Consider the following 14,037-nt stretch of genomic DNA (forward strand, 5'->3'; position numbering starts at 1 on the left):
GACTTGTTAATCAATTAAGCTGTACACGCAACTTGGCAATGCATGCAAATTAGCGCGCATAACTTAAGGCACCATTTATAGAATTTGGCAGAATATAAATAATTAGAAAAAAAATAGAAAGAATAAAAAGAGGAAAATACAGGAAAATAGGGCAAGCTGCAAAGGGGAGCTGTTAGCTTTTTTAAAGTAATCTTAAAGTTATTTATTTATTTATTAACATTTATAATCTGCCTAGAAAGAAACTCGTTTGAGATGACTTTACAATAAAAACATCTATAAAAAATAAACACTTAACTATACAAAGTAAACTACAACACAAGCATTACACAACATGTTACAGAAGACATAATTAGTCCTTCTAAGTAAATAAAAATCCTGCCACCTAACACATAGTAACATACAGGCTTATTTTCGAAAGTGATCACCGGGCATCTTCTGACATAAATCGGGAGATGGCTGGCGATCTCTCAAAAGCGGCAAAATCGGTATAATCGAAAGCTGCTTTTTTGACACCATTGCCACTTTCCCTTTGCTGAGCCGGTGAAAGTTCAAGGGGCGTGTCGGCGGCGTACCGAAGGCAGGACATGGGCAGGCATGGGCGTGGCTACCAGATGGCCGGCTTTCGCGGATAATGAGAAAAAAAAGCGGTGTTAATCAGTATTTCGCTGGGTTTACTTGGTCCTTTTATTTTCACGGCCAAGCCTCAAAAAGGTGCCCCAACTCACCAGATGACCACCGGAGGGAATGGAGGATGACCTCCCCATACTCCCCCAGTGGTCACCAACCCTCTCCCACACTAAAAAATAAAAATAAAGCACTTTTTTTGCCAGCCTCTATGCCAGCCTCAAATGTCATACCCAGGTCCCTGACAGCAGTATGCAAGTCCCTGGAGCAGTTTTTAATAGGTGCAGTGCACTTCAGGCAGGCAGACCCAGGTCCATCCCCCCCCCCCCCCTACCTGTTACACTTGTGGTGCTAAGTGTTAAGCCCTCCAAACCCCCCAAAACCCACTGTACCCACATGTAGGTGCCCCCCTTCACCCATAAGGGCTATGGTAATGGTGTAGAGTTGTGGGGAGTGGGTTTGGGGGGGATTTGGGGGGGGGGCTCAGAACCCAAGGTAAGGGTGCTATGCACCTGGGAGATATTTGTATATATATTTTTTTAATTTTTAGAAGTGCCCCCCTAGGGTGTCCGGTTGGTGTCCTGGCATGTCAGGGGGATCAGTGCACTACAAATGCTGACTCCTCCCATGACCAAATGCCTTGGATTTCGCTGGGTTTGAGATGGCTGGCATTTTTTTTCCATTATCACTGAAAAACAAAACCGGCCATCTCAAACCCGGCGAACTCTGGCATTTGGCCGGGCCAAACCGTATTATCGAAAGAAAATATGGCCGGCCATCTTTTTTGATAATACGGTTACGGCCAGATGTTGCTTCGCCGCCAAAATAGATTGCTGGCGATCTATTTTGCCGGCGCCGTTCGATTATGCCCCTAGTAACATAGTAGATGACGGCAGAAAAAAACCTGCATGGTCCATCCAGTCTGCCCAACAAGATACACTCATATGTGCTACTTTATGTGTATACCTGACCTTGATTTGTATCTGCCATTTTCAGGGCTCAGACCGTAGAAGTCTGCCCCCCGCCTCCCAACCACTAGCCCCGCCTCCCACCACCGGCTCTGCCACCTTATCTCCGCTAAGCTTCTGAGGATCCATTCCTTCTGAACAGGATTCCTTTATGTTTATCCCTCGCATTTTTGAATTCTGTTACCGTTTTCATCTCCACCACCTGCCGTGGGAGGGCATTTCTCTCCGTGAAAAAATATTTCCTGACATTTTCTTGAGTCTGCCCCCCCCTTCAATCTCATTTCATGTCCTCTAGTTCTACCGCCTTCCCATCTACGGAAAAGGTTCATTTGCGGATTAATACCTTTCAAATATTTGAACGTCTGTATCATATCACCCCTGTTTCTCCTTTCCTCCAGGGGTATACATGTTCAGGTCAGCAAGTCTCTCCTCATACGTCTTGTAACGCAAATCCTATACCATTCTTGTAGCTTTTCTTTGCACTGCTTCAATTCTTTTTACATCCTTAGCAAGATACGGCCTCCAAAACTGAACACAATACTCCAGGTGGGGCCTCACCAATGACTTGTACAGGGGCATCAACACCTCTTTTCTTCTGCTGGTCACGCCTCTCCCTATACAGCCTAGCAACCTTCTAGCTACGGCCACCGCCTTGTCACACTGTTTTGTCGCCTTCAGATCCTCAGATACTATCACCCCAAGATCCCTCTCCCCGTCCGTACCTAGCAGACTCTCCCCGCCTAACACATACGCCTCCCGTGGACTTCTACTCCCTAAGTGCATCACTTTGCCTTTCTTCGCATTGAATTTTAATTGCCAAACTGTAGACCATTCTTCTAGCTTCCTCAGATCCTTTTTCATGTTTTCCACTCCCTCCTGGGTGTCCAGTCTGTTACTCCCCAGATCAACACTGCAAACCAGCATTTTCCTCCAACTGCATACTGGTTGTAAATACCTTACTGTGAAAATGCAGAATCTTCCCTGAAAGTGATCATTTATAGAAGAGCAGGCACATTAAAAAAAAAAAAAAAAATTAAAGAAAGAAAGAATCCAGTTTAATGAGAGCACTGTAAACCCTTCAGGCCAGCTTTCTTCATTTGGAAATGTTTATTGTAATAAACTTTTTTTTTTTTTAACCTTCAGTTACAGCAACGTATCCATATATGGCCTAGTTGTCAAGGGCAATGAATAATGATGTAATATATTTTAAAAAAAATCAACTTTATGTTTTTAACTGCAGGATTCTTTTTCTTTCTGAAGTTGTACACAATGAAATCCCACAAAGGAGCACGGATAACAGCTTTGCTCCTGCGATCTTCACATGGGAAATCAGATATGGAGCAAGTGAAAGTTTTGGCTTGTTCCTGCTGATCATGAGGTGGTCCAGAAATAAACACCAGGCTTCAAAGACAGTGGCACAGAGCTCCAGCACGGTAGATGAGGACAACCTCTTACCAGGAAAAAAAACGGGGAGATGAACAGTACGATTCAAGCAACCCAGGTAGTGGCTATTTTCTGTGTTGAATTTGTGTTAGCAAAAGTAATATCAGGGGAAGCTAAATGTTGAAGCTGGGTTTTTTTTTCAGCATCAACGTACGCTGATGTGTTATCGAGCAGAATGTAGTCCTTAAATGTGTGTCTAAAGCCAACTGCATGATTGTCAAGGCTGGAATTGCTGGAAGCTAAGCAAAAGAATGGAGTTGATTTCGGTAACTGCACACAGACTGCGTGCCCTTGCATTTCTGTGTGTGTGTTTAAATTTGCCGTCACAGCTGCACATATTGTGTTGAAAAAAGACACAGTATATCTGTGCATGCTGGGGACATGATTTGGGAAATTCAAGGTGCCTGCTTTATAAACGCATCCCCCTTCTTCCCCCACCCCACCCTACTCCGCTCCCAAAGGACGAATTAAGGAGAAACCTTTTTTTAAATTGGGTGTCTGGTCTGAAGGGGGACATCAAGGTGACCCCCAGCGTGCACATGGTGGGACAGTCTAGACAGAGAAATACCACACAAAGTGTGGAGGTGCACTTAATCCCCACGAGACAAATAGGAGGGAACAAAGAAAGGGTGGGGAAGATAGGCTCTATCAAATCAATGGGGGAGACGTATAATTCTCCCCCATTGTTTTGATAGAGCCTGTCTTAGTTTTTATTTTTGTTACATTTGTACCCCGCGCTTTCCCACTCATGGCAGGCTCAATGCGGCTTACATGGGGCAATGGAGGGTTAAGTGACTTGCCCAGAGTCACAAGGAGCTGCCTGTGCCTGAAGTGGGAATTGAACTCAGTTCCCCAGGACCAAAGTCCACCACCCTAACCACTAGGCCACTCCTCCACTGTTGCTACTATTTGAGATTCTACATGGAATGTTGCTATTCCACCAATGTGGCCGCGCAGGCTTCTGCTTCTGTGAGTCTGACGTCCTGCACGTACGTGCAGGACATCAGACTCACAGAAACAGAAGCCTGCGCAGCCTTCTACATGGAATGTTGCTAGTGGAATAGCAACATTCCATGTAGAATCTCCAATAGTAGCAACATTCCATGTAGAATCTCCAATAGTATCTATTTGATTTTTTGTTACATTTGTACCTTGCGCTTTCCCACTCATGGCAGGCTCAATGCGGCTTACATGGGGCAATGGAGGGTTAAGTGACTTGCCCAGAGTCACAAGGAGCTGCCTGTGCCTGAAGTGGGAATCAAACTCAGTTCCTCAGTTCCCCAGGACCAAAGTCCACCACCCTAACCACTAGGCCACTCCTCCACTCCCCACCCTGTCTTTGTTCCCTCCTGGGACAGTCTAGACACTACACCAATTCATTCCAGAATTCATTACAGTAGTTAATTTAACAATAACCAGTTGATAATCTTGTCTCTTTTCTGTATTGCGAATCTATCAATATGTTCACCATTTGTAGTTTATTTGCTAATCTGTTACTCTCAGCCACTTCATCGTGCTACTTTACTATTGCTGAAATTCAAACTCCGTATTTTTAATCTAAACTGTAAGCCACATTGAACTCGAGCTGGTTTTCGGGATAATAAGAGCATAAGTGTTGCCACAATGGGACAGACCGAAGGTCCATCAAGCCCAGTAGTCTGTTTCCAACAGTGGCCAATCCAGATTACAAGTACCTGGCAAGATCCCCAAAAATGCAATACATGTTATGCTGCGTACCCTAGAAATAAGCAGTGAATTTTCCCCAAGTCCATCTTAATAATGACCTATGGACTTTTCTTTTAGGATGTAAGCCAAACCTTTTTTTTAAACCCTGCTAAGCTAACTGCATTTACCACATTCTCTGGCAACAAATTCCAGAGTTTAATTACACATTGAGTGAACAAATATTTTCTCTGATTCGTTTTAAATTCAGCACTTTGTACCGTCATTGCTTGGCCCCTTAGTCCTAGATGATGTGGGATATAAATGTCATAAATAAATAAGGGCAATTCTATAACTGGGCTCCTGCAATTAGGTGACACTTGCGCTCGCTAATGTATAGAATACTGTCACTTTTGTGTGTAAGGTATACTTGCACACTTAAGAGCTACCAAAATGACTTAGCGCTGTTCTCTGAGGGTGTGTGTATGTGGCATAGGGAGTGTTCACATGGGCAGAGCATGGGAGATGCATGAACGGTGCTGCCCCATATGTACCCAGCTTTCAGAATATTGTGCCCTTGCTGCATTTAAGCACCTAGAACTGCACTAGATGTATGGCTGGTGTAACAGCGGGTACACGAATGTAAGGCATGTGGCATCAGGGCGCCTAAATTGCCCCCAATAATTGTTAAATTTAGATGTTGCAAAAATGCAAAAGCCCAAAGTCAGCAGTATAGACGTACACTTTGAAAGGGCCCCACTGCTGCTTTTGTGAGGTTGAAGAGGCTATATCTCATAAACGTAAAGGCGAAAACCTTTGCAGAGTCCTGAGAAACTGCCCTGTGAGCTCTTCTGCTGTACAAACAGTTTGATCTGTCCTGACAGCTGAGGATAACATGGCTTTGTTTACTTGCAGAGCCCTGCGTACTGCTTGTTTGGGAGCTATAACTTGATATTTTGACTTCATAGGATTGCATCAACTGGTGTTGCTCAAGTGTAATGCTGTAAGCTGCATGCGACCCATTTGGCATCATATTCTCTACAAAGACCTCAGGAAGCACCAGGTAAATTCTAAATTGGAACTGGGATTGGATTTAGCTCGTGCCTTTTTCAGTAGTAGTTCAAGACAAGTTAGATTCAGGAACAATAAGTATTTTCCTGTCCCCAGAGGGCTTACAATCTAAGTTTGTAGCTAGGGGAAGACATTAAGGTGATCTCAGTGTACAAGTAGTGAGATAGCCTAGAACAATGGAGTAATTCTATAAAGAATCGTTCTTGTATATGCCGGTGCCAATCTCAAAATGGCTGCCAGGACCTCCCCTGGCAGTCTCGCTGCCATAGGAAGTCTCTGCAGCCATTTTAAACCAGCAGTGGCGCCGGGCAGGAAAGAGTGGGATTCTTTCCTGCCCCTAAACAGGAGACTAGACTACCAGGTCTTGTTAAGGTAGGCCCGAGGAGGGCTTACTGATGTTCAGTGGTGGGGGTGGTGGGGGCCTTGTCTTCTTTGGGAGTGGGGTGGAGTGGGGGAGGAGAGTGATTACAGGAGGGGGAGAGTTTTGGTTTCAGTCAAAAATGCTGCCAAAACCCGAAGCCAGATCTCGGGTTGTTTTCGGTGCCGAATCTGAAACCAAAATTTGGTCAGCCTCTAATGCAGAATACCGGCATATATACTCATAAGTGTACAAAAGCAGAATATTGGCATATACACTCATATATATGCACATGCAGAATAATTTATTATTAGAATTTACTACCGGCACATACACTAATATGTGTACACATGCAGAATACAGGCATATTTATTCATAAGTGTGCACATATACTTGTAATTGCAAAAAATCTGGCTACGTGCTATTCTGTAAATACAATCCAAAGCACAGAAATATCTCTTCAACAAGGAGGCGGTAATAGTCTATAACATTTCAACACCTGGCTCCCACAGTATTTAAAGCATAGTTTTAGAGAGTAGAATTAATTATTGTAGGATCTGTCAGAATCACAAAAAATTAAATACAAAACAACTTTGGCGTCCAGCTTCTCCTATACAAGCACGCAATTATGGAACACACTGCCAAAAGTTGTGAAAACAACTACGACCACCTAAACTTCAGGAAATTACTAAAAACCAACCTGTTCAAAAAGGCATACCCCACCGACCCAACATAAATGCCTGCACTCTGCAACACAACATAACCAAAGCTTGTACTGGACACTAAATAATCTTTCCTCTCCTTGATTCCCATTGTAACTGTTACATATGTTCCTTACTCAACCATAATACCACCTGTATTTGTTTCTTTACCGGACTGGCGAACGCCTCTACGGTACTATGTAAGCCACATTGAGCCTGCAAATAGGTGGGAAAATGTGGGCTACAAATGTAACAAATAATAATAATAACACTCAGGCAATCAATTAGCCATTTAACAATAGGGTGAATATGTAATCGGAATTGATCCATCAGTATCAGCATAATTTTCAAAGTGCTATCAAAAATATGAAAAGTACTTATCTTTTTATTTTCTTCTTCTTCTCCTCAAAGTATTTTTATTATTTTTTTTATATATAAAAATTCAGAGCAGGAGACCCATCACATTATTGTTAAATGGCTAAATGATTGCTTGAGGGTTGAACTATGCGATTCTGACGGATCCAACAATAATTAATCGTATTCTCTAAAACTATACTTTAAGTACTGTGGGAGCAAGGTCTTGATATGTTATTGGGATTTATTAATTGCCTTTATGAAGAGATTCACCCAAGGCAGTGTACAGCAGGTTTAGCTTCACGTAAATCGTATAATTTTGTTAACAGTACAACAATAGTAAAATGATCAAACGCAATACAATCAATGAAGTAAACGTGGAGAAGGTAAATTTAATTCTAGTACTACGACTAGTATTAGTATCAGAAATGCAACCATATGTGCATACAGTGAAACCTCGGTTTTCGTTGACTTCGGATTTCGCCGTTTTCGGTTTTAGTCGAATTTGTTTGCGAAAAATTGGTCTCGGTTTTCGTCTGTTGTCTCCGGTTTCGTCGGCGTGCCCACGCTGCTAATTTTGCGTTCTCCCGCGGCATTCTTCTGGGGCGTTCTCCCCTTCCAAACAATAATGATCAGCACCTCTCTCTCCGTCTTCCGTACGCCAAGAAGAGTCTTCAGAAAGGTAAATGCCATCTTAAATGTTCATTTATTCTTTACATTAGTCATTTAAAAAAAATTTCTTGTTGCCTCGGTTTTCGTTGGTTTCGGATTTCGCCGATTATTTTCGAACGGATTATCGACGAAATTCGAGGTTTTACTGTACATACCTGGGTTAATGCTAGCAGGACAAGTACTATTTTGCAAATACCCGCTTAACTTACAAAGCACAGGGGCGAGGCAAAGGCAGGGCTCCCACTTACATGCCTAACTTGGGGGTCCTTTTACCAAGCTGCGATAAAAAGGGCCCATTTTGCCGTGCGCTGTGGACCTTTTTACCGCAGTGGGTAAAAAGGCCAAAAAGATACCATGGCCATGTGGTAAGGTTTCACTTACTGCATGGCCATGCGGGGGAGTGGGAGCACTTAATGCCACCCATCGAGGTGGCGTTAAGGGCTCCCACACCAACCCGGCGGTAACCGGGTAGCGGATGGCGCTGTCCAATTACTGCCGATTTAGTTCCACGCTGGATAATATAGAGCTATTTTTCCATATTGTGGCAAATGGTGCGTGCCGGGGTTGGAACTACTGCCGACGTTGGGCCGTGGTGGTTCCAGATTCCTTAGGGAATATTGCAAGTTATGTGAGAGGGCCTTTTACAAAGGTATGTTAGAAATCAAGCAATGCCTAAACATCATGAACTCATGGGCAAATGCATTCCAACTAAAACTCAATACAGAAAAAACACACTGTCTCATCATCTCATCCCAATACAATACTTACAAACCCACAAACATTAACACCCCAGGATACACCCTCCCTGTCTCAGACAGCCTGAAAATTCTCGGAGTAACAATCGACCGTAACCTATCGCTAGAGACCCAAGCGAAATCCACCATAAAGAAAATGTCTTTCTCAATGTGGAAACTCAAACGCAAAAAACCATTCTTCCCGAGGGAAATATTTCGTAACCTGGTACAGTCCATGGTACTAAGCCACACAGAGTACTGTAATGGAATCTATGCGGGATGCAAGGATCAAATCATAAAGAAACTTCAGACCGCCCAAAACCCAGCAGCCAGGCTTATAAATTTGGAAAAAACACGCTTTGACAGCGCCAAACCACTCGGAGAAAAATTGCACTGGCTACCAATCAAAGAATGTATCACTTTCAAAATCTGCATGACTGTTCATAAAATTATTTACGGCGAGGCACCGGGATACATGACAGACCTCATCGACCTGCCAACCAGAAACACTACAAAATCTGCACGATCATACCTAAACCTCCACTACCCAAGCAGCAAAGGACTCAAATACAAATCCACCTATGCATCCAGCTTTTCCTACCTAAGCGCACAACTATGGAACGCACTGCCAATAGCAGTAAAAACTACGCTCGACCACCTAAATTTTCGGAAAGCACTAAAGACAGACCTGTTCAGAAGAACATACCCCACCAACCCAACATAAAAATGACTGTTCACTTGCGACACAATGTAACCAAAGACCGTAACGAACATTACCTGACTCTTCTTCCCCCTTTTCCTCTCTAAGTTCCCTCAACTGTACCTACCTTACATGTACCTCATTCTACCACTACATCACTTTGTATTCATTCATACCATGTATTTGTTCAGACCGGAATCGGCTAATGACGTTAACGGTGATATGTAAGCCACATTGAGCCTGCAAGAGGTGGGAAAATGTGGGATACAAATGTAACAAATAAAAAACTAATAATAAATTTCGTGTGTGCTAAATGCTAGAGATGGCCATGTATTCCTAGTCTTTAAAGTCAGTCTTTGTGCAACTAATTCCAGTGACGATTCCAAAAATCCATTGCATTAAGGGACCCTTTTACTAAGGCGCGTAGGTGCCTACATGCTTCCAACGCTTGTCAAGTTGGGGATACCGCATGCCCCGGGCGGTAATTCCGTTTTTGACACGCGTCCAAAACACGTGGTAGAAATTTTCTACCATGTGGCGCTCACCAGGCAGTAATCGGCAGTGTATGCAAGCTGACGATTACCGTCCAGTTAACGCGTGAGACCTTACCGCTAAGGTGTATGTGAAGCGTCTGTTCACGCTTTCCAAAAATACTAGGACTAGGGGGCATGCGATGAAACTACAGTGTAGTAAATTTAAAACAATTCAGAGAAAATCTTTCTTCACCCAACGCGTAATTAAACTCTGGAATTCGTTGCCGGAGAATGTGGTGAAGGCGGTTAGCTTGGCATAGTTTAAAAAGGGGTTACACGGTTTCCTAAAGGACAAGTCCATAAACCGCTACTAAATGGACTTGGGAAAAATCCACAATTCCGGGAATAACATGTATAGAATGTTTGTACGTTTGGGAAGCTCGCCAGGTGCCCTTGGCCTGGATTGGCCGCTGTCGTGGACAGGATGCTGGGCTCGATGGACCCTTGGTCTTTTCCCAGTGTGGCATTACTTATGTACTAATAAAAACAAAACACAAAACTATGGACAATCTTACCAGCTTTCGCAAATCTTTGAAGACACATCTCTTCAACAAAGCCTACAAAAATCAGCCTTAATAAATAATTCCTCAAATTACTCAGGTGCACCAAAAAACACCTTTCACAATACCCTACCTAGTACCGTGCATCTAAATCACCTAACTTCAGCCTATTATCGACTATATTTAAGATCATGTAATGACTATATCATAACAACACTCTATAAGCCACATTGAGCCTGCAAAAAGGTGGGATAATGTGGGGTACAAATGCAATAAATAAATAAATATGTTTCTGCAAATATCTTACATCATACTACAATCCCCAAGAGAACAGCCTATTATAAATCTGAGATCAATCAGCACCAAAAAATTTCACAAACAAATACGTTTTCAAATACTTCTTAAATTGTTATCTATTGGAAAAAAGTCTTAGATGTCCTGGCAAACGATTCCATGAGCTCGCCCCTGCAGCAAAAAAAGCTTGATTACGTGTTTCAGCCAAACGACTAATAGGAAAACACAATTGTTTGGCAGATTCAGAGAGTAATGTTTGCTTTTGTTGGTATATAGGTAAGGCATTCAAGAAATATTTTGGAACTATAGAATAAACCAATGAAGCTTCTTCAGAATAGGTATTATATGATCTGATCTTTGCGTACCAGTAAACAAACGTGCTGCTGTATTTTGTACAATCTGCAGAGCCTGGACTCTGGTAACTGACATTCCCAGATAAAATGAATTACAATAATCCAATCTTGTTATAACCAGACTCTGCGTGATTGTATGAAAGTCTTAATTAGATATTATACCCTTCAACTTGCTGAGAACATGAAATTTAAAAAAAAAAGAAGTTGAAATCACATGATCAACTTGGTTCTGCATAGATAGACTGGAGTGTAACATTACGCCCAAATTAATCCCAAATCAACAAAGAGGGGCATAATCGAACGGCGCCGGCCAAATCGATGGCCGGCCATCTTCGGGGCCGGCGCCCTAAGCTGGCGGAGCCAAGCGTATTTTTGAAATACGCTTGGCGCCGGCCAAATCGCTCGCCGGGTTTACAACAGGATCGCCGGCTGATCGCCAGGTTTACATGAGATGGTCGGCTTCGGTTTTCAGCCATAATGGAAACCAGGCCCGGCCATCTCCAACCTGGCGAAATGCAAGGCATTTGGGCGTGGGAGGAGCCAGCATTTGTAGTGCACTGGCCCCCCTCACATGCCAGGACACCAACTGGGCACCCTAGGGGGCACTTACAAAAATTAAAAAAAAAACCCAAAATAGCTTCCAGGTGCATAGCACCCTTACCTTGTGTGCTTAGCCCCCCAAATCCCCCCCAAACCCCACTCGCCACAACTCTACACCATTACCATAGCCCTAAGGGGTTAAGGGGGGCACCTAGATGTGGGTACAGTGGGTTTTGGAGGGCTCTACATTAACTACTACAAGTGTAACAGGTAGGGGGGGATGGGCCTGGGTCCACCTGCCTAAAGTGCACTGCACCCACTAGAAACTGCTCCAGAGACCTGTATACTGCTGTCAAGGAGCTGGGTATGACAGTTCAGGCTGGCATACAGGCTGGCAAAAAAAGTTTTTTTTTTTTTTTTTTTGGGTGGGAGGGGGTTGGTGACCACTGGGGGAGTAAGGGGAGGTGATCCCCACTTCCCTCCGGTGGTCATCTGGTCAGTTGGGGCACTTTTTCCAAACTTGGTCCTAAAAATAAATTGACCAAGTCCGGCCGGCGAAATGCTTGTTCGAGCCGGCCTCTTTTTTTCCATTATAAGGCAAAGCCGGCCATCTCATACCCACGCCCCCGTCCCGCCCCCCATCCTGCCTTCGCTACCCTCCCAACATGCCCCCTTGAAGGTTGGCTGGCGCTGTGACGAAACAGCAGTTGAAGCCGGCCAAACTCGGCTTTCGATAATACTGATTTGGTCAGGATCAGGAGATCGCCGGCCATCTCCCGACTTATGTTGGAAGATCGCCAGCGATCCCTTTCGAAAATAAGCCTGATAGTAACATAGTAGATAACGGCAGAAAAAGACCTGCACGGTCCATCCATTCTGCCCAATTACGAAGAAAGGTTTTCACCTTGAAATCCACTCCTTGATAAGACAGAGCAGAGGGCAAGGAAGGATTCAATTGCCTACCAACATACATAATTTCGATCTTCAAAAGATTTATTGACAATTTATACTGATGCTTCCAATCAGTAATCTTATCCAAATATGCAGTCAATGACTCAGTCAAATCTTGAACATTCCCCATAGTGGGGAAAAATACCTGAGTATCATCAGCCTAAATTCTGAAAGATACTCTCAAATTCTGAAATACTACACTCAAAGAGGACATATACAAATTGAAGAGCAAAGCTGATAAAGCTGACCCCTGAGGAACACCATGGTTTATGGGGTATTTATCAAAAATAGAATCACAAATTTTAACTACAAAAGATCTTGTAGATAAGTCATTGCAGTACCTTTCCTCGAATACCCAAATCATACAGTTCTTTTAACAAAATGACACGGTTAACCATGTCAAATGCAGAGGCAATGTCCAATGTTACCAGGCAAAACCAAATATTTTGATCCATAACAAGACTTATTTTATCTATCATTGATAATAGCAACAATTCGGTATCATGATTCTGTCTAAAACCATATTGAAAATCATTTAACACATTCTTTCTTTCAACAAAATCTTTCAGTTGTTTCTTACTCTATAATCTTAGTCAAGTAAGGTAACACTGAGATGGGTCTATAACTACCCGGCACAGACGGACCTCCAGAACCTTTCTTCAGCAATGGTTTTACAGTTGTTATCTTCATACAATCTGTTAACTTCCCATCATTCACTGATTTATTCACAATCTTTTCTAATGATGGAGCAATCATATCCACCAAGGATCCAAATAAAATAGAAGAACATGGATCTGAAAAGGAGGGGAGAGATAAGAACATAAGAATAGCCATACTGGCTCAGACCAATGGTCCATCTAGCCCAGAATGCTGCTTCCAACAATGACCAATCCAGGTCACAAGTACCTGGCAGAAACCCAAATAGTAGCAACATTCCAGAATCCCAAAGAGAAACAAGATTCCGGAATCCCAAATAGTAGCAACATTCCATGTGACCAATCCCGGGGCAAGCAGTAGTTTCCCCCATGTCCATCTGAACAACAGACTATGGACTTTTCCTCCAAGAACTTGTCCAAACCTTTTTAAAATCCAGATGTTAACCCGTGTTACCACATCCTCTGGCAGTGAGTTCCAGAGCTTGACTATTCTTTGAGTGAAAAATATTTCCTCCTATTTGTTCGCACAGTCACAGAAATTTCATTAATGTTCACTGTCTGGAGTTCAGACCATAATTCAGACACACTCGATTTAACCTCTTCTCCCCTTAAGACACTACAAGAATGGACTTCATCTGAATATATCTTTTCACACAGCCGGTCACTATAAATTTGAGGAGACGAACTCTGATCAAACTTATCAGCATTACCATTAATCAAAAAATTTGCCACTTTGGTTGTACCACAGAAAGCTGGTATTTTATTTATTAGGATTTATTTACAACCTTCTTGAAGGAATTCACGCAAGGCGGTGTACAGTAGGAATAAATCAAACATGAGCAATTAACAAGTACAGCAGTAAAAATATTCCAATAACAATACAAAGTATGGCATAGTATATTACTTACAATGTCAACACAATA

The 14,037-nt window shown here is 42.9% G+C and overlaps 1 protein-coding gene across 2 annotated transcripts in view; it reads left to right on the forward strand.

Moving 5' to 3' along the window:
* Positions 1-2,844: 2,844 nt before the first annotated feature.
* Positions 2,845-14,037, forward strand: part of ASB2 (ankyrin repeat and SOCS box containing 2) — an 82,102-nt gene continuing 70,909 nt past the window's right edge. The window contains exons 1-2 of one of the 2 annotated variants that reach the window (XM_030215321.1): positions 2,845-3,093; positions 5,666-5,760. The gene's annotated coding sequence lies outside the window, so the exon portion shown is untranslated. The remainder of the gene's footprint in view (positions 3,094-5,665; positions 5,761-14,037) is intronic. The other variant, XM_030215320.1, reaches the window with a different exon arrangement.

The sequence above is a fragment of the Microcaecilia unicolor genome, chromosome 9 (genome assembly GCF_901765095.1).
Source record: "Microcaecilia unicolor chromosome 9, aMicUni1.1, whole genome shotgun sequence".
In the NCBI taxonomy this organism is placed as follows: Eukaryota; Metazoa; Chordata; class Amphibia; order Gymnophiona; family Siphonopidae; genus Microcaecilia; species Microcaecilia unicolor.